Here is a 24,235-nt window from a genome sequence, read left to right on the forward strand (position 1 = left end):
CTCATAAGGGTCTACATTACATCGTTACAAAAGGTAGTTTTTGGCATTACAAAACCCCTTTGAATAGTGTGATCACATAGTCGCAGGGTCGACCTACATACAAGGAGTAGCACCAACGCGTACCCATAAAATTCTACTACCTAGACGGGAGAATAGCAACGAGCTCTAATCACTGCGACCCTTCTTTGACGGAGGCTGCGATGATGTCGATGCGCCCTGTAGTTCCGCCAATTTGCGTTCGGCTGCAACCATTCTCTCTTCGAGTGCCATGTATCCTTCCCGATACTCTCTTGTTTCTGCTTGAGCCGCGAGAAGGTCTCTAATGAGTTGGTCTCGGTGGTGGGAGTCTCGTTCCAGGTTTCTGGTGCGACCCGTAATAGACTGTACAATGGCACTTAACTCCCGGACCTGATTTGTCGTTGTCCTACCACGATCATCCATTCTTGACATTCGTTGTATCGTGACGGGGAGAGCCCTATCAGCCGGTCCACCATGAGTGAGATCATAGTAACCTCGTTGGTAGCCATATGGTGACCGTTGGCGTTGTTGTCGGCTCCATCTTTCGATCATTGTTACCCAAGGGGGTTCAGGTCCATTGTAACCAAAACGGTGCGCGGGTACCCTCGCGATGTAGGGAGGGTTGAATACTTCTGGTTGTTCCTCCGCTTCGTTCCCAACCATGACTACCTCATCACCTTCCTCTTCTTCCTCTTCTTCCTCTTCTTCCTCTTCTTCTTGGTTGTCTTCCTCTTCTTCTTCTTGTTCGTCTTCCTCCTCGGGCCCTTCCTCGGGATCCTCTTCGGGATCTTCCTCGGGCTCATCTTCAATCCATCCCGCGTTTCCCCGATTGGGAAAGTAGGGGTCCCCGGGTATGTGAAATCCTACCATGTCGTCTGCACGAGAAACGGGGTTAAGAAGTATGTATCGAAAAATAATAATTTGGCGCTATAGAAACGTACAAATACTCCTATAGTATTTTTAAACGTTTATATTTGGTTCTTAGCGTGTTCTTTATGGAGTGTTATTAGGTTTTCAGATTTGTCGCTCATTACGACTATTCCTTAATGTGCGTAAGTCACTTCTTGGACGGATATAGTTGATCAGGCTATATTCTTCCCAGAACTGATTACACATGCTAAGGCGTATTAATAATGTTCGACTCCTCCTCTTTCAATTTATGTTCTCCTAAGTTATGACACCATGCTAGTATAGAATGCATGCAAGTATACTTTAAAACAAGAAATTATTTGTTTTCTAAAAGTACAACTCTTTAAATCACTTTAAGAATCAGAGACTTTTAGTCCCAAATGTGTTTATAGTTTGTATATCTTATGTGGTTGATATACTGAATTCACTATAAACCGTGCTCTGATACCAATCTGTCACACCCCCAAACCAAGGATGGCGGAAACGTTCGGGAGTGGAGGACTTCATGTATAGCATCATAACCACAATTTCAATAGTAATTCAAGCAAACACAACCAACATATATATAATTGAGAAGTTACATCACTTGTATGAATTACATGTTTCAAAATCAATTACAATATGTTGTCAAAATGTGAAAAGTTTGACGCCTCATCGTCCCATCCTCAAAAGCACTTAGTAACCCGATTAATGTTTTCCTGTGAATTACAAGTTGTTTGAAAAGTGTCAACACAAGGGTTGGTGAGTTCATAAGCTTTTATTGATAATCTTATTAGAAGTCTTTCTCATGTAAATGCCGCGTTGTTTCAGAAAAAAAAAAAATCCGATATTTTCTTTAAAATCTGTGTAATGTAGTCTTATGACTGAAGACCAAAATGTATAAGTAACCTTTCTTATTAATAGAAAATGTTATGTACTTAAATGGACATGGACGCGTTTGAATTAAATGAAATTTCTGTATGTTCTCATGTTCGTTAATACTTTATATATATGTAGTCCTAAATTAGAGGACCGAGAAATAACAAGTATTGACCATACTTAAAAGTATAAATGTGGTTTCAAATGATGTGTAGTCGTAACTACCAAAACCAAAAGTGTACAGTAATATCTGTACTAATAGAGATAAAAAGTGATTTTAAATCGACATAAAACTCATTTAGGTTTTAAAAATAAAATCCCGTAAACTTATGGATTGTTGTCTCCCTAAGTGAGTCGCTATAATCATACTGTGACTATGTGAACCTGCCACAACGTTTCTCAGGCGTCGCGAAAATGAAATGACATTTGTCACCCGTAGACCTGCAGGTCCCACTGTAGCTAGCAGCAAGGTGTGGGGTGTCAAACCCAATATAGATCTATATACAAGTATCACGTTCTCCCTCAAGGAGATTCTGATTATAACTTCCAGGAATTATATCCCGCACTCGGACGTACAGGGAGATAGAGAGATAGAGATCGAAAAATAGAGAAACTCACGATATAGGATAACAAGTTTACGTTAATTGTGTGTGAATATAAATATTTCTTGTATGAATGTACCCTTCTTGTACGAGTGCGTAGAGTGACGTATCATAAACTATACCTATTATAGTTTATCAAAAATGTATGTGCTATGTATGAACCCTTTTTATGGAAATGTAACTAGTGTTGTGAATTTATCAAACTATACCTCTTATAGTCTAATAATACGTGTTCCAAAATGAATGAGTAATATTTAATATTTAATATGAATGTCTTAATTTTCAGTTCATAATGATAAACTAACATGGAAACACATTCAAATATTAGAACTTATGATTATACACTTTGCTCAACATAATACAAAGTGTTATGATATTTACATGCTGTTGGCTAACTTTAGCCATTCTGCCCTGTATTTGGAAAAATCATAGAAAAATCATACGAAGTCGAAAACTAGATCCGTAAATTTTGAGAGTTCACAAAATGTGTCTAGTTTGCTCATAAATTTTATCTCAATTTATAATGACCTCTAACTTGGGTGAAAAAGTCCAAAATCACAGACTGGTCCGGATTGTTATTTGAAATGATAGGCAGTTTTGTAAAAATCACCATAAATTGTAGAAAAATCGTATGGAGATGTGCAAGTAGCCATTTTAAAGCTAAAAACTCGAACTATTTGCACCTTGTACAGTTTTGAAAACAAAAATGTTTAAGATGCCCAAAACAGTCCGTGAATGGAGTTGAACTTTTCTGATGAAGGCTGTTAGAAAAAAATCTAGTTATATTCTTAGTGTTTTAACTTGTATTCCCCCCCTGAAAACTTGAGAAAACATGAAAATATAGGGGTATGAACTCACCTTGAGTGATTTCAGTAGATACGTGTTGAAGAAGGAAAGTGTTCAACCCAAGAACACTTGAAGAATCACTTGAAGATTCGAAGCTCTAACACAATTATGAGAGAGTTTGTCTAAGATATCCATGATTTGAGTGGAAATAAATGAGATAATCATAAAGAGAATGGATTATGCTTACCAAATGTGGAGGAAAAACTCAAGATCAGCCCTTGAATCTCGAATTTCTAGAGAGAGAAAGTGAGAGAGGAAAGAGTTTGATCTTCTTGTGAAATGAGAGCAAAATGAGGGAAATGAGGAGAGAGGATGAATAATCAGTCCTCAAAAACTCGGGAAGAGGGTTAATTGAGTGGGAAAAGACGTTGATGTGACCTAGGTAAGGTGGGGAGGCATGGCTGGTCAGAGAGTGGGTGTGGGGCGGTTGCTTGTGACTGCGGATCAATAACACTGCTTTGAATGCGAAGTTGGATTTAGCTTTGCTATAAGTTTCAATCGATTTTGAGAGTATTGTTCGCATTTGTATGAGTGTAGTCGATGAATTGATAAAGCTAGAACATATGAGTTTTGATTCGCAATTGGATTGATGATTGAGGGATGATTCGTGAAGAAAAACGCGAAGTCAAGGACTATGAAATTGTTGTTTGCAAGAATTTAAAAACTCGATTGTGGAGTTGTTGATGCTCATTTTGCGAAAGTAAAACAATCGAGCGTTCGCATCTATGAATCAACTTGAAGTCAATTGGGTTAATATTCGCATATGGGTTCAACATATGAATTTTTGATTTCGCAAGTTTAGAGTTCAAGAACTAAACTGTATTCGCATCTGGAATGAAAATTTTGTGAATCGCATTTGATTGATTAGGTTAAAATGCGAAGGGATGCGAAGGGTGTAAGAATGAAGATGCGAAAGTGATTAATGCGAAGGGATGCGAAGTATTTCACAGTAGAATGCGAATTGGGGAAGAAAACAGAAGATTTCAAATATTGTCCCTGGAGTTTCGCATTTTTTTTTTTTTTTTGGAAATAAATACTCAACTTCGCAAATGGGGTCATAAAATGATGAAATTTCAGAAGAGTTTCGCATTTTTGGAAATAAATACTCAACTTCGCAAATGGGGTCATAAAATGATGAAATTGCAGAAGAGTTTCGCATTTTTGGAAATAAATACTCAACTTCTCTCCTGTGATGTTTTCCCATTAACATAGCAGGTTATACAATACGAACATAACACTAACCCTAATACACAAGGTTTAATAGAGTTGACCGGCTTGACTTGATGACTTGACTTGACTCAAGATTGACGATTGTCACATACGCGATCAGATTCAGCATATTCTTTCTTTAAGTTTCTTCACTTTTCTTTGATTCTTAAAACATCACCATGTGACCCAGTCACATCATGTATCAAGAATCTCATAATAGAAACTTAGCAGAGCTAGATAGCGAACTTTACCTGAAGTAGAGTCAAACTTATTGACATTAACATCCTTAGGTATGTTTGTCAGCTTTGCAACTAATGCCCCTTTCTTTGGCAATATAAACATATGGACCCTTTGATAATGGTACATGGGACTATCTCAGACTTGGCCTTTCTCTTTACCATTTGGTCAACCGAGTTGACTATAGCCGATCCCTTTCCATTGGGAAGAAAGAGGTTTACTAGATATCCAATGTCATCATTGTCAATGTCCATAAAGTTTTAGGAAGTTGATCTTAGCAAATAGATAAAATCATTAAGGGTCTTGTCATAGTCTGTTTCATAGGTGTTCCAAAAGAACTCACTATGTGACTTAGAAAGTAGTTGAATCACCAACTTTCTCAAGACTTTGACACCCAACTCTTCCGACTTGTCAATGTGTGACTACATCTCCAAGAAGTGATCACACCTAGACCTTGCCTTGCCAGTAGGGCATGAATGACCTTGAACTTGTGGGTTAAGGAGAATAATTTGAGGAGGTTAAAGAAGTATGATTTCCAAAGGACATCATCTTCATTTAGAAAACCTTGTTTCAAGAGATTTGGGAAGATCACAAATGTCTAAACTAGACATCTTTTGGGAGATATTCAAGATAGTTGATCTAAATTCCTTAATATGACACCCAATATGAAATATTAAGGCTAGGACCCAACAAATTATTTTATAACTTAGAAGAGGGATGCCGTAATCCAAGCTATAAAATATTTGAAGGTATGTGAATGACGATTCACCAATTTCCACCAAGATAAACGAAATGTATTATTAGGTTTTAATTGGATTTGAAACTCCTAGATATGTTGAGATTCATTGAACTGTTCAATGACATGTTTCAATCTCGAGTGTACCCTTCAGGTTTTGTGACTGGGATGTCGAGGATCACAAAACAAGGTGTCAAGTAACCATGCCAATTACTTCGTACCCTTAAGTGTTTACCCCTCAATCGATGTGCCGGTTAACCACACACGCTCCATCGATACTATGATAAACATTAAGTTAACCTTTGCCTACCTTGTTAAATACGAGTTCGTGTGCCGGTTAACCACACATGCTCCACTAACCGACTTAAACAAAGTGCAAAGTGTAATTTCATGGATTAGCACCTTATTCACATTTTCCTAAGTAACTAAGATTGGGTATTATTAAGAGTTTAGTTACTTAGTATTTACCATTAATACTTTTAATGAATGGAGAACTATAGTCCTGTCAAACCCGTTCGGATAACGACTCTCCACCGGTCAAGGAAGTGGTGGGTGAGAGTGGACACCCATTAAACTACCATTTTATAGGCAGTAACCTTATACTCCCCTTATAGACCGGCTTCGTGAATGAGGCCTACTAACGGTAAGACTGACTTTACTCTTATACATACATATATATATATATATATATATATATATATATATATATATATATATATATATATATATATATTATCAACTTATAATATTATAAAGTATAAGGGTTGAATTTTAACTTTTAAAATTCTAAGGGCTAACTTGGAATTAAAGTATTCATAAGAGAACACTTTTCGAATTCCAAAACTTGAGGGAAAGTTTTGAAATTATTCAAAACTAATTAATTCCATAACTTATGTGTTTAATGTAGTTTTAATCCAAAAACTCTTCAAGTTCCATAACTTGAGGACAAGTTATGGAAGACTTTAAACTAATAAAAGAATTAACTTATCTTTATTTTATAACTTATGGAATTAACTAAGGTTACACATTTTATTACTTAATGAAGTGACTCTTGAACTTCCATAACTTGAGGACAAGTTATGGAGTCATAAAACCATTCAATGAGACAAGACTCTTCATATTTGTAACCTTTGCCAACTTTTATGAGTTTTATGAAACTTAAATGTGACTTTTCATATAAATTGAGGACAAGTTACAAAATACATTTTAGAATCATCTCTTAGATTAATTTGGATTGAAAACAACTATTTCACTCAACTTTTCTATTAATCTAAGCAACTCATAAGAACAAGATAATTCAAATCAAACTTTTTCATGTAATTAGTCTAAACCTTAAACTAATACAATACATGAATCTATTGACACTTATCTTTGAAATTGGATTTAGCATGAACATTACCACATCAAAACAAGGTTATAAGTCCAAAAACATTTTAGGGTAATGTTCCTAATCCAATTCCAGCCAAAAAAGTCGAATTTATGATGTCTGGGGGTCCAACTCGTCCAGTGCATGAACCAACTCGGTGAGTTGTATCGATTTGATCACTTTTTATGGATGGACTCGCCGAGTCTCCTGATGGACTCACCGAGTCTGATGATCAGACAACAAACAACTTCGATTTTTTAAGCAGTTTTGCAAGTATAAGAAGAAAACAAGCCTAGGCTCTGATACCACTGTTGGGTTTTGAGCATTCTAACAATCCTAAGTGTACATGCAACCCTAAATACCTTGGATCTATGTTTTCTCTATTATACATGTAAATAAGATCTTTCCAAGGCTTTAATCCTAACTAGTATATTATGAAGTTCTTATACTACAAAGTACTAGTTAGATGACATACCTTTTGATGTAGCTTGATGTCTTCAAGCTTTAAGAGCCTAGCCCCAATAGTGTGGAAGCCTCAGGTGGAATCACAAATCACCAAAACACCTTGGAAGACTTTAGAGAATATGGATACTTGGTTCTCTCTAGTGAAATCGGCTAGCCCTTCATAGTGTACCCACACTAATGCCAATTTCACCAACCAAGGACATATTTATATAGTATGCAGACTAGGGTTAAACCCATGACCTTTCATTTCATATGATCCATGGGTTACAGACTCTATAGACTATCCATGAAAGCTTAGCCAAACCTAAATGAACTTGTCCCATTCCATATATATAAGAGTCCATATTTAATTAGTTCATTTTGATCACTTAATTAATTCTAAATTAAGTCTTGATCAATACTAATTAAATAATATGATTCCTTATTAGTATATTAGAACTTATAATATACTTATATAAATCATAAATATACTATTCTCAAAAGACTATCCATATAAATTGTGTTGGTGAAGTGCAACCCAAATGGACCATGCCGAGTCGGGTCAAGTACATACCAAATATAGTTATGGACTTAGACATTAATCCAACACTTTCCCATCCATATCGGTCTTCTTCTTGAAGATCCATTTGCACCTGACTGTCTTACGACTCGGTACATTGTCAACCAAGTTCCAAACTTGATTGTCATACATGGACTGAATCTAACTGTCCATAGTCTCTTTCCACTTTGCAGACTCGGGACCTGCCATGGCTTCCTTGTAGTTGTTAGGTTCATCAAAATTTACCACTGTGTTATCACTAATAAATGTATCACCCTCAGATGTTATATGGAAACCATATAGCACAGGTGGAACACTAACTCTACTGGAACGCCTCAAAGGTACAAATTCTCCAATTAGTTCAATAAGAGTTTCCTCCTCAGGTTGATCGCTAGTGTTTGAGGTTCCTTCATCACTTAACTCTTTAAACTCTTCAATGTAAATTTGCCTCCCACTATCCTCTTGGAATATGAGTCCTCTCTTTCGGAAAACTCCTCTCCTCGCAACGAAGACAACATTGTCACTTGGTCTGTAGAAGAGATATCCAAAGGACTTTTGTGGGTAGCCGATGAAAATACAACGCTCACTGGGAGGTTCAGGATTATCATGAGTCTCACGCCTCACAAAAGCTTCGCAACCCCAAACCTTGATGTGTGCTAACAAGGGAACCTTCCTTGTCCACATCTCGTGAGGTGTTTTGGCAACCTTCTTTGTAGGGACTAGATTAAATATATAGGCGGCAGTCCCTAAGGCATACCCCCAGAATGAGATGGGTAACGAAGCTCGACTCATCATGGAACGAACCATGTACAACAAGGTTCGATTGCGCGTCTTAGCCACACCATTAAGCTGTGGTGTCCTAGGTGGCGTCAATTGTGAAATGATTCCACATTCCTTAAGATAGTCTATGAAATCGATACTAAGATACTCACCACCCTGATCAGATCGGAGCATCTTTATCTTCCTGCCCAGCTGATTCTCCACTTCTTGTTTAAACTCTTTGAACTTTTAGAAGGTTTCTGATTTATGCTTGATTAAGTAGATATAGCCATATCTGTTGTAATCATCAGTAAAAGTCACATAGAAGCGGTTAGCATCCCTTGTGGTGGTTCTAAAGGGTCCACACACATCTGTGTGTATGAGATCCAACAAACCCTCACCCCTTTCACAAGTACTAGTGAAGGGTGACTTGGTCATCTTCCCAAGCAAACAAGATTCGCAAGTGTCATCCGACTTTAAGTTGAATGACTCCAAGACTCCAGCCTTTTGGAGTTGGCCTATGCTCTTCTTGTTTTCATGTCCAAGACGACAATGCCACAAGCATGCCTTGTCCAAAACATTGGACGAATCGATGTGCAATACATTATTTCCTAAGTTGTCTACAACCATCACAGATTCATATACACCATTACAAGGAAATGCTTTAAAATAAAATACACCATTATAAAAAGCATTAATAGAACCAATTTCATTATCAAATGAAAATCTAAAACCTTGTTTGTACAAACCATGAAAGGAAATAATATTTCTCGCCATATAGGACGAGTAGCAACAATTATTCAAATCTATTGCTAACCCACTACTATGAAATAAAGAATAAACTCCAATCTTGGTGACAAGCGACATTTTTCTATTCCCCATGATCAAGTTCATCTTCTCGTGCTCCACATCCCTACTTCTTTTTAGTCCCTGCAAATCAAAACAAATGTGGAAACCAGAACCTGTATCAAGGACCCAAGAACAAGAATGTGATGATTTATTATATAGAATAGTATAAATACCTACGTAGGTTGGCTTAACCTTCCCATCCTTAACATCCTGCGAGTATCTGGGGCAGTTTCACTTCCAGTGCCCTTTATCATGACAATAGAAACACTTTGCTTTTGTCGGATTGGTAGAGGGATTAGCAAAACCAGCTTTGGTCCCACTAGAAGAGGATCCATCATGAGACTTTCCCTTGCGACTCCTAGAAGGAGCCTTCCTCTTCTTCTCTTTCCCAGGTCCAATTGTCAGGACTGGGGCAGCAGCAGTAGGAGTAGGAGTAAATGCATCAAATTTTCCGTTTAGACTACTTTCAGCAGTTCTCAAAAGGCATTGAAGCTTGCTTACAGTGACCTCCTACTTGTTCATATGATAAGTCATACAAAACTGATTATATCAAGGAGCCAATTAGTGTAGGATGATATCAATGGCCAACTCTTCATCGAAGTTCACATTCAACTTTAGCAAGGGGTCCACAAACCTTTGTATTTTCTGCAAGTGGGCCGTGATGGACTCTCCATCCTTCATCTTTTTTGTAATCATAGAGACAATAATTTCATACCTTTCTTGATGGGCACTTTGATGGTATCTTTCCGTCAAGTCTTGGTGCATCTCGAAAGGGTAGTAGTCCTCATAGGACTTTTGGAGTTCACCTGATATAGTGGGCAACATGATACAAGACACCTTTGTGGCATCCATCTCATGAGTCCTATACTCAACGATCTCCTCAGGAATAGCAGTGGAATCATCAATTTCCTTAAGCTCTTTGTCGAGGACATATTCCTTGTCCTCGTAGCGAGTGACCATCCTAATGTTCCGAATCCAGTCATTGAAGTTCGAACCATCAAAGATGACTCTACCCACAAGTTCATGAGAGAGAAAGAGCCAGAAGGGTTTGAGCCAGAAGGGTTAGGGGTAGACATCTGAAAAGAAAGACAAAGTTTAAATTAGATAATAATCCATAATATAACACCGAAATGAAATATTAAGGCTAGTACACAACACAATATTTCACAATTCGGAAAAGGGATGCCGTAATCCAATTGTAAAAAATATTTAAAGGTAGGTAAATGATGATTTGTCAATTTCCACCATGAAAAATGAAATTGAATATTAGGTTTTAAATGAATTGAAATTCCTAGATTCCTTTGAGATTCATTGAAATTTTCAATGGCATGTTTAAATCTCGATTATGCCCTTCAAGTTTGTGACTGGGATACCGAGGATCACAAACAAGGTGTGAATAATCATGCAAATGTGCTTGGTACATTCGATGTCAGTTATCACCTAATCAATGTGTCGGTTAACCACACACGCACTATTGATCTATGAAAAACACCAAGCTACCCTTTTTCTACCCTTACTAGTCCAAGTTAATGTGGCGGTTAACCACACACGCTCCATAAACGACTTGGCAAGGTGCAAACTGAAATTTCATGGAATAGCATCATTTTCACATTTTTTCTAAAGTAACTAAGATTGGGAATTTAATAAAACATTTACTTACTTTATAATTATAATTATACTTTAATGGGAATTAATGTCCTATCCTACCCGTTCGGCTAACGACCCTCCACCAGTCAAGGAAGTGGTGGGTGAGAGTGGACACTCATTAAACAACTATTTTATAGGTAGTAACCTTATACCCCCCTTATAGACCGGCTTCGTGAATGAGACCTACTAACGGTAAGAGTGACTTGCTCTTATACATACATACATATATATATATATATATATATATATATATATATATATATATATATATATATATGTATGATACATATATATATATATATATATATATATATATATGTATGTATGTATTAACTATTAATATTATAATAGTATAAGGGTTGAATTTTAAAATTTTAAGGTTTGGAATTAAATGGTTTAAAGGTAAGACTTTACAAATTCCAAAACTTGAGGGCAAGTTTTGAAACTCTTTAAAACTATAGGGATTCCATAACTCATGAGTGAATGTGTTTTTAAAGAGTGAGACTCTTGGTTTTCCATAACTTGAGGAAAAGTTATGGAGTTCATTAAAACATTTAGATGAATTTTAATTAACAGCATTTTCATATAATTTACCATTGATCTAATCTAACTCATATAACAGGGCACTTGATATCAAATATTACAAATAATCATATTATTATCTTAAATTTGACAATTTTCCTTTAATTGGATGAGGATCATCATTACCAAATCAGAAAATACGATTTTTATGATTACAAAACAGTTTGTGGTAATGATCCTAATCCAATTATGCTTAAAAACTCGAAATTTTGCAAACAGAAGCCTTTACTCGACGAGTACATGAACTGGACTCATCGAGTTGCCCTTTTAGTGAGTGAACTTGTCGAGTCAGATCATTGGACTCAGCGAGTTCATCAGTTAGAGGGCAGAATATCTATTTTTTCAGCTTTGAAAAATTAATCAAGAATCAATATAACAGAAAACAATCCTAGGCTCTGATACCACTGATGAGTTTTGAGCACTATAACAACCTTATGGTGCACATGTAACCCTGAAGCTTTGTATATAAGTTTTTTCTAGTTATACATGCAAACAATTTTTCCAAAGCATGAAGCCTAATCTAGCATACAATATGACATATGAATCATAAAACAAGTTATAGAATTACCTCTTGTTGTAGCTTGATGTTTTTGGCCTTTAAGAACTTATCACCCCAAGTGTGATGCTTCAAATGGTTCACAACACACCACAAAAAACTAGGAGAACTTGAGAGGGAATACCAGGCACTCAGAATCGGCTCTATGTAATCTTAGAACACAAGGTCGCAAAAATTTAGGCCATATGGGTCATATATATTGTGTACGAATCCAAGGGTCATGGGTAAACCCTAATCCATACTCTTGGGTTATGATCCATGCTTCATGTGGGGCTAACTCTTCATGAAAACTTACATAAAATTATCCCATTATAGATCAATAGCCCAAACCATATATATATATATATATATATATATATATATATATATATATATATATATATATATATTATTGATTTACATAATCAGTCCACGTTAATTTAATTAGTCTCTTTTGATCACTAAATTAATTCCAAATTAATTCTTGATCAATACTAATTAAATAATATGATTTCAAGTTAATATATTGTACTTGTAATATATTAATAAATCATAAATAACCTCTCCCTCAAATATTCATCCTATCATATTGTTTTGGTGAATGCAACCCAAAATGGACCATGCTACTCTCGGGTCAAGTACATACCAATTATAGTTATGGACTTAGACACATTATCCAATATAACCTTGCTCGTCCGGTAGTAATTGAGGGAACTTCCTTGACAGAAGGAAGGTAGACACATGTTCCTCTTTGTTAGGTAGCATTATGGACTTAGACACGTTATCCAACATAACCTTGCTAGCTGAGGGGTAAAATGGTTTTTTTACCCCGAGAATGGACTGTTGGACTTATGGTTATGGTTTGGGACCCAAATGTTGATCGGGTGTTATTTTGATATTGATAGTCCAGGGATCTGTCAGCCAACAACCAATGTTTTTTTGTACGATAGTCCAGGGATCTGTCAGCCAACAGCCATGATTATGCTATGTTTTTATGCTAGTTTTTTGTGTGACTCTTTCATGTGTTATGTGTTTATATGCTTATTGGGCAGGACCCAATGATCATTTTTGTATGCTATCTCACCTTGTGACTATTGCATATGTGTATGTTTATTTCCTTATATGTTATATGTATGTTGGGCGGGGCCCGGTCTGTTTACCAAGCGTTGCTCGATGTTGGGCAGGGCCTGATGCCAGATGAGGTCCGATATCCGACGGGGTTCGATTACGAGCAGGGCCCACTACATGTACTTATGTATGGTATGTAGTATCTTGGAGAAATCATTATGCTTTGTGCTTACGGTTTTCAGTTTATGTTTTAGGTACTTCAGTTTTCAAATGGAATAGCTCGGGATGACTGTAGAGCACACACTACATGTTTCCGCATTCTATGAATTACTTTGATTTGATGATATTTTGCTAAGTGTTGATTACCTTGATATTATGGAAAAGATATGTATTAACAATTTATTAATCTAAAAATGATTTTTTTTTTGGTATCATTTTTGGAACGTTACATTTAAGAACATCTTATATTGTGGATGATCTTATATAATTTGTATATGGGCATACTTAATGAATAAAATTTCACAAAAGTCACTAAGTTTTCACAAAAAAATGATTTTGACATTGTGTTTTTTTGTTTGTCACAAATTGGACAATCGTTTATTCGCCCTTCTTGATTCCATGTTTCATAGGCCTATGAACCCAACCCTCTATAATGGATCATAAAAGTCATACTATGTCAAAATAAACAAAAAAATTACATTAGAGCTGAAATAAGTTATTAATAGAGGGTGTTTGTATAATAGGTTGCAGATCTTAGTTGCAATAATCGGTTTTGCATTGCCACAATTAAGATAAAATTACATAACTATATTAACTTTAATCACTTTGTTATAACTAATTATAATGTTGTATTAATCATTATGAAGATGCATATCTAAATATTACCCTAGCATCAAATGAGATACAAAAGGAATCATTCTTATATTCCTTGAATCAGGACAAGGGTAATTGCAAGAAAGTATCCTACCATAGCAAAAAAAAACGATAGAAGGGTACTCTGACTTTTCAGACTCAGCTCTGTAACTATTCATGTTCAAAGCTTATATGGATTTTGGTACAAGTTGAAGGCAACGTTTTCCTATGTAGACTTTCAACTCTAACGCCAAAAGAGTTTCAAAAATTCAAATAAAGAGCCCGAAGTCATAAAATCTAAGTTAGTACACAAAGTTAACTCTATATGATAATAATCCAAATGCAATTTAAGAGATATTAACCCTTCATGTGATGATCGATAGAAGGCCTTACGATTTTGGTACTAAGTTCAGAATCTTCAGAAGCAATAGGCGCATAATCACATGAAAAATTAAGAAATACAGATGTAAAATAACAGTAATGGTGGGATGTCAAGTCCACCAAGCAAATTACAACCTCTATTTGCAAATAAAACGTAATATAATGGTAAAAAGGGGTATCGATCCTCGGGGAAATAGTTGTATTCAATCACCAATGCAATCCAATAGAACTAGTGAAAATAAACTAACCAACTACATTTAAACCAAAAAAGGGGGGTTGTTATGATTGCTTGAAAACTAAAAGACTTGAATAACTAAATACTTGAAATTAAGCAAGAGAGTGAGACGCTCAAATATTAGAGAGAATTGGTAAACCAAGGCAATTCAACACAATGAACATTTGTGTGTTTATCATTAGGATTTAACATGAAACTTATCATTCATCCCAAATTGGTTATAGCAATCATGAAGCATGATATGCCAAGATTTCTCATAGGTAGTATGGAGGTTGGGGAAGCCCACAACACACCTTCTTAATCAAGATCAAGGGTCAATTGAAGCAATTAAACCCAAGAAGTTGATTAGCCTTAAGAATGTAGAAATCCCCAATTCCTAGAGGATGCCAATGCTTACACATCCATAAAGGAGTTATGATTCATAAGCTAGAGATGATTTCTACCATCATAAAGCATTTGTTATAAGTAAATTCAATGATTCAATGCTAAACCAAAGAAATAAACCAACAATTGCTTATTAAAGTACCAAGCTCATGATCAAAGCACTAAACAAGCATAGGAAATATGAACTAGAATCATAGACATAAGATAAATAATAAATAAGTATAAATCCTTCAAAACCCCACATACATTCAGAGGTTTTAGCTAAGGTCTACCAGAATAGGGAAATTAGCCACTCATGGCAACAAAATAGCAATAATAAAAGTCTAGTTGCATAAAGAAACTACCTAAGACTTGGAAAGATGAAAGGAAATGGGTTTCTAGCTCCAAAATCACCTCTTGCATGTCTCCAATGGTGAAAATCGAGATTATTGCTGCTACATCTCATCCCCCAAGGTAATGGCAAGCCAAATGACCAAAATGCCCAAACTAGGCAGTTGCGCGGGTACCCACGCAAATGTTGTTGTAATGCTATTGGTCCTTCATTCCATCACTCCACCCTTCCACTACCAAAGATTCCTTTGGTCCCCTCCATATCCATGTGATTCAAATCAACCAATCATCTTTTAGCTTCAAATGTGGATGCTCTAAACCCAAATTAATTATCCATGATCCATCTTCACAAGCCCACTTCATCCAAGCCTTTATCTTTTTAAGCCCAAATCTCCTTCGGTGGATCCGCCAAGCCCAATAATGCATCGAAAGCCCACAAGTCCATCTTCACTCTAATCCACAATCGCGATAAGCTCCAAAACCCTACAAAGTACCTCATGCAACATAAAAAGCACCCGGTACGATCCATACTAAAGAAAAATAAATAAAATACAATGCAATAATGACAAAAAGATCTAAAAATCTAAAATAAACTAATAAAAATAAGGAAATAAAATAAGCTATCAAGTAACTAGAATCTTACTTCCAAAAGAGATGGGACGTTGGATGAAGAGATTGTTCTAACTGAAGATGATAATGGAAATCAAGGGGAAATAAAGTTGAATTTAGATTCAACAAGTTTTAGAAGTGATCTAATCGCCATTGCAATTGGTGGACGAAAGCTCAATTTGGATCCCAATGCAATGGTGACACTACCAGACAACTATCAGTGAGTTTGGTAGGAACGAAGGCAACCTTTTCTAAAACACTAGTTTTCTTGTATGATTGGAATAAGAGAATGCATAAATTGACCAATTACAATGCAATTAAATCCATTTAAATGTAGTTAATTTTTATTTATGGAATCTTTTTACTTTTTTAAAATAAACTTCAGGAGATTATATTTTTCTTTTTTAGAGAAAATTACTAATCTAGTGATTTTGCCTAATCATATTTCGCAATTTAGCCAAAAACTAGAAATTAGTTCATTTTAACCACTAAAAACGTACGTTTTTAGAAAAAACTAGTCAATGCCTGTTTGACTACTATTTCATACCAATGGGCTAGTGTTTCATAGTTTGATTGTGTTTTTTAAAATTGTTTTCGAACAATCTAAAAATGTTGTGGTCACGTGAGGTTTATATGTGTTAATGTGAACGAGATTGACCATTGATCAAAGATATGTTAAATATCCTCCTATTATATATTCTTACTTACAAGATTATCATCACAAATGTCAAAATCAAATGATGAGATGATGAAAGATAATTAAGATAGGAAGATAAAGTAGGATGACTAAGTAGGAAACAATTTAATTTTTCTTGATCAAAATATCAATGGTCTAAAGTTTACAAAATTATTCCATGTAAATATCAAGGGAAATTGAGTATTTTAACAACATTTTATTATACTTTTACAAATAATCATCATTTAAAAAAAACTAACCATTGTAGTCCAATGCTACATATATGAGCCCACACACAAAAATCGGAAGAACCATCCCAGAATCTGTTGTTTATGGTATTTCGAACAGAAATTTTTAAGGTTATCTACCATGGATTCAATAAACCAGGTGAATTCTATTATTTAGTTTACTTACATTTTAATTACAAACGATTTTATGTATTCTGAAATACGAAGAACAAGTCTGAAATATGTTAATTTTTAGTTTTTCTTATAGTTAGTCATATAATTACCATATATGTGTTAGAACCACTCTTTTACAGAGGCAATAAATCTACATTACCCATTACAAGTGATTCTGAAAATAATAGTAACAATCTGGAATACCAAGAACACCATGTGGAATACGAAAATCAATTTCAGAATGATAGTTATAGTCCAAAATTACAGGAGCACATTTGTTTATCTTTGTTTTTTATAATGTTAATTATTTTTTAAATTAATTTGCGTTAAGCCATTAATACCATGTAGTATTAGTGCGAAGATCAATTTTCTAGGCTGTTGTGAACAAAATGGGTTTTACCGACCAAGAAATTATTTTCCATTTATAGGAGCTTTCAGTATTGTGTCCGATAAAAATAAACTTTAATCAAAAAACATTGTCCTTTTTTAGTTGGGTAGTAATCCGTGCACAACAATTTGTATTTTATGGAGTTGTACAGTACAAATATATATAACACAAATTATTGTATACTCTAAAAACTATTATCTAGGGATCAAACACTTTTTTTGTTTTGGTGTGTTTGTTGTCACACATATTCAAACAACCGTTGTATGACATAAATTTTCAAGATATTTATAACTTCGTCACCACCGTTTTAATCTTGTTTTTGCTTTTAATATTTTTAGACCGAGACACAGGATTGGTTTCCTCGTTCTTAAAATCTTATAATAAACAACTTATATTTTTATATCCCAATGCACATTCGTCCTATTTTGTTGTCATTTTTTCCGATGGATAATAGACTCGATTGTTAAGATAGTAAGAGTGGTGGGTTTTTAATGAATAAAACCTGTCGGAAATAATGCTAATTGATTTGAGATGATGTTTACTTCCTACCAAAAACGCAACCCACTACCTATTTAATTATGTGGTGAAGTTCACCTATCTATAGTTTCAAACACCGTTGTCCTACCAATGTCTATCATCGTCCATTCGACAATTAGCCACGAACCTCCACTTCGTTACAAATGAAGTTTTATTCCATTTCTACCCGTGAGTGACCCGACATATAAACCTCCACTATATGCACTTTGGAACCTCATTTATTATCAACCATTTATGAGAAATGAGATTCTTACTGGTTTATTGAGAGTGGTTGCTAATCTTTGTAGCTTCATTTTCAACCTTGTGTACTTTGTTATCCAATAGAAAGGTCGTTTCATTTAAGGAATCAAATACCTCAAAAAATGACTCGTGATTCCATATTCCAAAAGTATAACAATTTAATGATGGTAACAATATCTTTAAAAAATATATATATTAAGAGAGTGTTTGAGATAGCTTATTTAAAATGATAATCATTTTTTAACTTATTAGCTTGTTGATTTATAACGTTATTAAAATAGAAGTTTTAAAAAAAATGTTTGACAAACTTTTGATAAGTTAGTGAAGAATGACTTCAAAAAATGATTATCTCCGGTATAGAACCACTATAAGCTTTTTTTTTTCTTTTTTTTTTTAGAAATATCTATCCAAATACTAGATTTGGCTTATATGGTGTTAAGCCATTAATAAGTTAGAAATATTCTTACTCTAAATGTGTATACAAGTAAAAAGTAAGTATTATCATTATTATTATTATTTTGGAACCGCAAATCTAATTTAAACTTAAACTACTTCTATATCCAACTATGTTATAGACGAGATTTGAGTCCTCGACCTCAAAAAAGAAGGAAAACACTTAAGATATCCCTTATTAAAATGATTATGTTTATGAATTTCTGAAAAACATCTAAAATATTTGTCTTATTGTACTTCATTTAAAAAAAAAATCGTATTTATGGTTTTGTGATAGGGTAACGATTTTTCCTATTAATCAAGTGTTTATTGCGAGTTTTATAATTTTAGCTGTTATTACGATCTTTATTTGATGAAAATGGTTCTTGTGGGTTTGTGTGGCTTGTGGTCCTGAATTCGAGATGCGTATTAGTTGTTTGATAAAATGTTTAATCAGGATCAGTCTAAACATATATGGGGTCCGGGGCAAAAAAAAAAAGACTCCTTTAAAGAAAAATATAATAAATATTCAAAAAAAAAATATATCATTTATTCTTCAATATAAACACGTTCAATTAGCAATAACAAACAAGCCAAATTGTTTATCTTTTAAGCTAATTTGAATTTGAACCAACTTTAGGCCCTAAAATTCATTTTGGTAATAATTGGTTTATATATATACACTACATAGCCCATATATTTTGGGCCCTCTATAGTCGTGGGCCCTGAATAATCGTCCGGGTTGCCCACCATCTGAACCGGCCCTGTGTTTAATCTAAAAGATTTTCAAAACTTGCCATTGCCATCTACAATTAGATATTGTTCATGGTGATATCTCTTACGGAGGAAGATGTTAGTCTCTAGCATGTATTTCAACTTTATTGTGACCATTGTTTGAGCATTGGCAACTGCCCCTACCAAAAAAATTAGAAATATGTTTTTTTTCCCAAAACAATATATTTTTACTCTTAAATAACATTTTGTCCCCCATAAAAAATTAACTTTTTTTTGCCCCCTATTATCTCTGTTAACAGAGCTACTTCAGTATGATGATTATTGTAGGAATGCTTTTAGTATTTATAAAAATATCTTTGATTGCACCAAACAAGTCAAAACTTCGGTCACAATTACTATTGGAAGGTCAACTTTAGGCATTCATTGATTGTTTTCTTTTCCTTGAGTCGCTTATCGTATATGGCTTCATTTAACATCAAACACTAATGTAGAAAGGTATATGAGTATATGTCATTAGTTTGACGACGATTATATATCCTGAAGATTGAAGAAAGCAAAATGAAGAACCTTTTAAAGCGTGTTTCATAGTTGATTGATTTAGTTTGTAGCAAGGGATGATAAATCATGACACAACACAATAAAAGTATACAATATAAAACGAATTTTGAGACAAAATTACATTTTGTATTTATGTTTGTGTCAAGTGTAGAACACACGACATCGTGTCGTGTTTATATTTGAAATTTGACACAAAATTGACACAGTATTAATATTTGTTTGTTGTGTTATTCGTGTTATAGTGTTTTGTGATTAAATATGAATTAAATAAACTAAAGGTTTCATATATATTATATTTTTCGTTCTTGCCGTTTTTATCGTGTTTTAATTGATTCGTTTTCGTGTTACTAAACAAAATACAATGTCGTGTCGTATTCGTGTTATATAAAAATTTGTAGTGTTGTGTTGTATCAGCTAAAACACGACTACATTATTTGTTACTTCTAGTTTCTAGTAATTATATTTTTCCCGGATAATGTTGTTAACATTTTGTAAATTCCATCCATTTTGTAAATTCTGTCCATTTTGTGTTATGAGCGTATTTTTGTCAATATCAATTAATTCATTTCATTCATTTCTAGTTTCATACCTACCAAACAACAAAGATTAATGATTTATTGCATTTCAACCGACAAATCAAACATCGACAAATCAAACATGCCAATAAAATGGTAATATTCAATTACCTTGTGTATTTGTTTATTTCATTAATCTGACATTTTATTTTATCTAACCAAACACTCTAAAAAACTTAGTTTAAAAGATATCAATTACAACATTATATTTCTAATATTGTATTCTTATTAAACACTTTAGTTTAACTATATATACTAACAATAAAAAAAAAGTTATTTGAATTTAGACGCTATAATTATAATTTGATATTTGTTCAAACTACAATGTTATTATCGCAAGTAAAAAACTAAAATGTTATAAAATAAAACAATAATGGCGTGTTATTATTTTTGCATTAGAAAATTTAAACGTATTTAAAAAAAAAAAGTAAATTACAGAAAAAACAAATGTAAAAAAAATAAAAACAACTTTTGAATGAAATTAAATTAGAAATGATGATGACATAGACATGTGAGGCTGGCATGAAAGGGAGTTGTCTTTTTTTTTTCTTCTTCATGAGTGTGGAAAATGGAACCCCACAACCCACCACATTACCTTGGTCATCAACATTTTCATATATATGTTTCACACTTTCACATAACCCATACCATACATGGTCCAACATCTCATATATCTTTTACCCATTCCTATATTCTGAAATAAGCATCACGTTTAATTTTATGAATAATTCAAAAAAAGAAAATGGTTAACAAGATAAAATCAAGAAAACCTTTTGTATCACAAAATCAATCGTATTAATATGTTCTATAATAATTGTTGGTAAGAGAAATATTTAAATGTAGGTTGTAGTCCTCTTTTACAAGCGAAATGTCGCATCTGTTAGATATTTGAGAGAATATACTTATTTAGTAAATAATGAAATTTGAGCATATGGTATGAGCAACTTCAAGTGGTGTTATGACAAGAAGCAACAAGGTATGGGCAACTTAAAGTGGTGTTATGATAAGAAGCAACAAGAAGAGTGGGTGGTGTTGATGGTGTTATAATACCATGTCAAGAGGATATATATATATATATATATATATATATATATATATATATATATATATATATATATATATATATATATATATATATATATATATATACTAGCCGTTACCCGCGCACAGCGGCGGGGACAAATAGCTTCTTTCAACGATATTTTTTTAAATAAAAATGTTATGTTCCAAAAGAAAGTTCATGTCGTGGGTGAGAGGAATGGCGGTAGTCGTGATAGTGGTTGATTGAAGGCGAAAGGAGGCAGAGCGGCTGTGGTGGTGGTGGTTATACTGTCTTGGTTACTGGTTAGAGTTCTTCGAGAGAGTGTGCGTATATTTCTTACTTTGAAGGGATTACGAAGATAAATATTATGAGATTGTTTGTTACCAATGTGAGAGAAGAGATCATCTATAAATTGTTGACATTGACCGCTTCAAATGGTTGAAGTGTTGAGATTGACGGGTTCAATTTGTAAATGAATTCTTCTATTAATTTGATACGAGATTTTTAAGGGATAAAGGATATGGTTAAAGTTTTAATATTATTATATTATAAATGGGTTGTACTTCAAGCTTAATAGTTTGGACGTCTTAAAAAAATAATATTATTATATTCAATCTATTTATAGAAATAATTAGATTTCTTTTATAAGTATTAAGATATATATATATATATATATATATATATATATATATATATATATATATATATATATATATATATATAGAGAGAGAGAGAGAGAGAGAGAGAGAATTTGAGCAACCAATAGAAAATCACGTTGCATCTAGTCATGACCACAACAAGAAGCAACACAACTAGACACAACAAGAAGATGGGGTGGTGTTGATGCTTCTTAACGGCGTTGAGGATGCTCCACCTCAGCAACAATGAGATGCAACATGACCCATACCTTATACTCTAAGAAACATGAAATGAAAAATATTATATGATAATGTTTTCTAATGATTATTAAGAACAATATAATTAGAATGGAAAATACATAATTAGTATATAGATGATTGATAATGTAAATGTTTGTATTTATTTCAAACAAATGAAGTATTGCTACCAAGTTTTTTTTTTATTTATTTTTTACTATTTGCGGTAGTAGACTAAAAGATTTATGTCTTTCTAAAAGATATAGACTAACAACATCGTTTAGTTTGATAGCATCCACATACTGATTTTGGAATCGGTGTGAGAATCCAACCAAAGAAAAGCTATATATGGATGCCTTTACAAAAATTGGCAAGTAGTATGTCTTTATTTATAAATTATGTGTTTCAATACAAACAATTGTTTACTCTAAACCTAGTTTAATCATTTACATTATATGTTTTAACAGTAAAATAAGTTAATCATGGATCCAGTAATATTCATACATAAATAATTCATATTTTAACATAAAATTCATATGGAATTCATAACTTAATACAATACAATCACAATTTAATTACAAAAATTATGCATTCACAATCATATTCTCAACTTAAAGTTTACATTCATAGCTTTAAACATGGAGGTTGTTGTTTCTTTCAAAGTTTTATTTACATAATATTTACAGTTGAAACTTTTACATACTTAATTAAATATTAAATAAAATTATATATGTGCACATTACTAGGCTTCATTTGTTTCATTCAGATTTCAGAAGCAAGCATCGAAAAGAAAAACATATAGATGAATAAAAAATAACTAATATGAAACCAACGAAGAAGATAAATGAAAAATAGATAGATCATTATGAAGATATGATGTTGGTAGCATCGGTTGGTTAATCTTCACCGGAAGCACTTAGATCCCGTCCGAAAGCTTTCACGTGAACAGACAACCCTAGATTTCATCGGAAGTATGAAGATATCTAAATGCAATGAAGAATTCGAACATTACATCTGTTATTTTTGTGGGACTAATGGCCTAAAACATAACATTATCCACATAAAAAATAGAGAACCAACGTATCATCACCCACTTTTATCCAAAGTTGTTTCATGTAAAGCCACATGAAGCCTACACATAACGATGATAAATAAGAACGAGAATAAAGAATCACTTTGGAAGATTGACCTTTTAATAGGAAACTCCAAAGTCAATGAATCGTTGATCAAAATAGAGGAAATTGAAGAGTTAAGGTTAGCTATAATCCGACCCCTCGATTTGATACAAAGCCCCATATTTTGAAATACTCTGTCCAAATATTCTCAATATGGGAATCATAGGCCTTCTTAAAATCTACTTTGAATACCATAAGGTTTTTTCTTTCTCTTTTCCTTATGCCAAACGATGATTCCATTCAACTTCAAAAACTCGTCTGAATTTTGATTATCTTTGATGAAAATCGATGCTTCCAGCTAATAACATCACCGATGAATTTACATAGTCAGATTTCCAAGTTTACCAATAGTTTCATATTTGTAGTCGTTAAGGGTTATATGTCGGTAATTAATAACCTACACTAGGTCTTGAACTTTGGTGATGGTATCAATAAAAGATGGATTGCATCGTATTAAGATCAAACTCGAGTCTTGAAACTTTATCACCAATCTCATGACATCCTTCTCAACCAAATCCTACAAACTTTGACAAAATCTATTTTAAAAGTACATCCTTAAATATCCTTTCATTCCTATAATATAAAA

This window comes from Lactuca saligna, chromosome 5, assembly GCF_052625555.1.
Source record: "Lactuca saligna cultivar CGN05327 chromosome 5, ASM5262555v1, whole genome shotgun sequence".
Taxonomy (NCBI): Eukaryota; Viridiplantae; Streptophyta; class Magnoliopsida; order Asterales; family Asteraceae; genus Lactuca; species Lactuca saligna.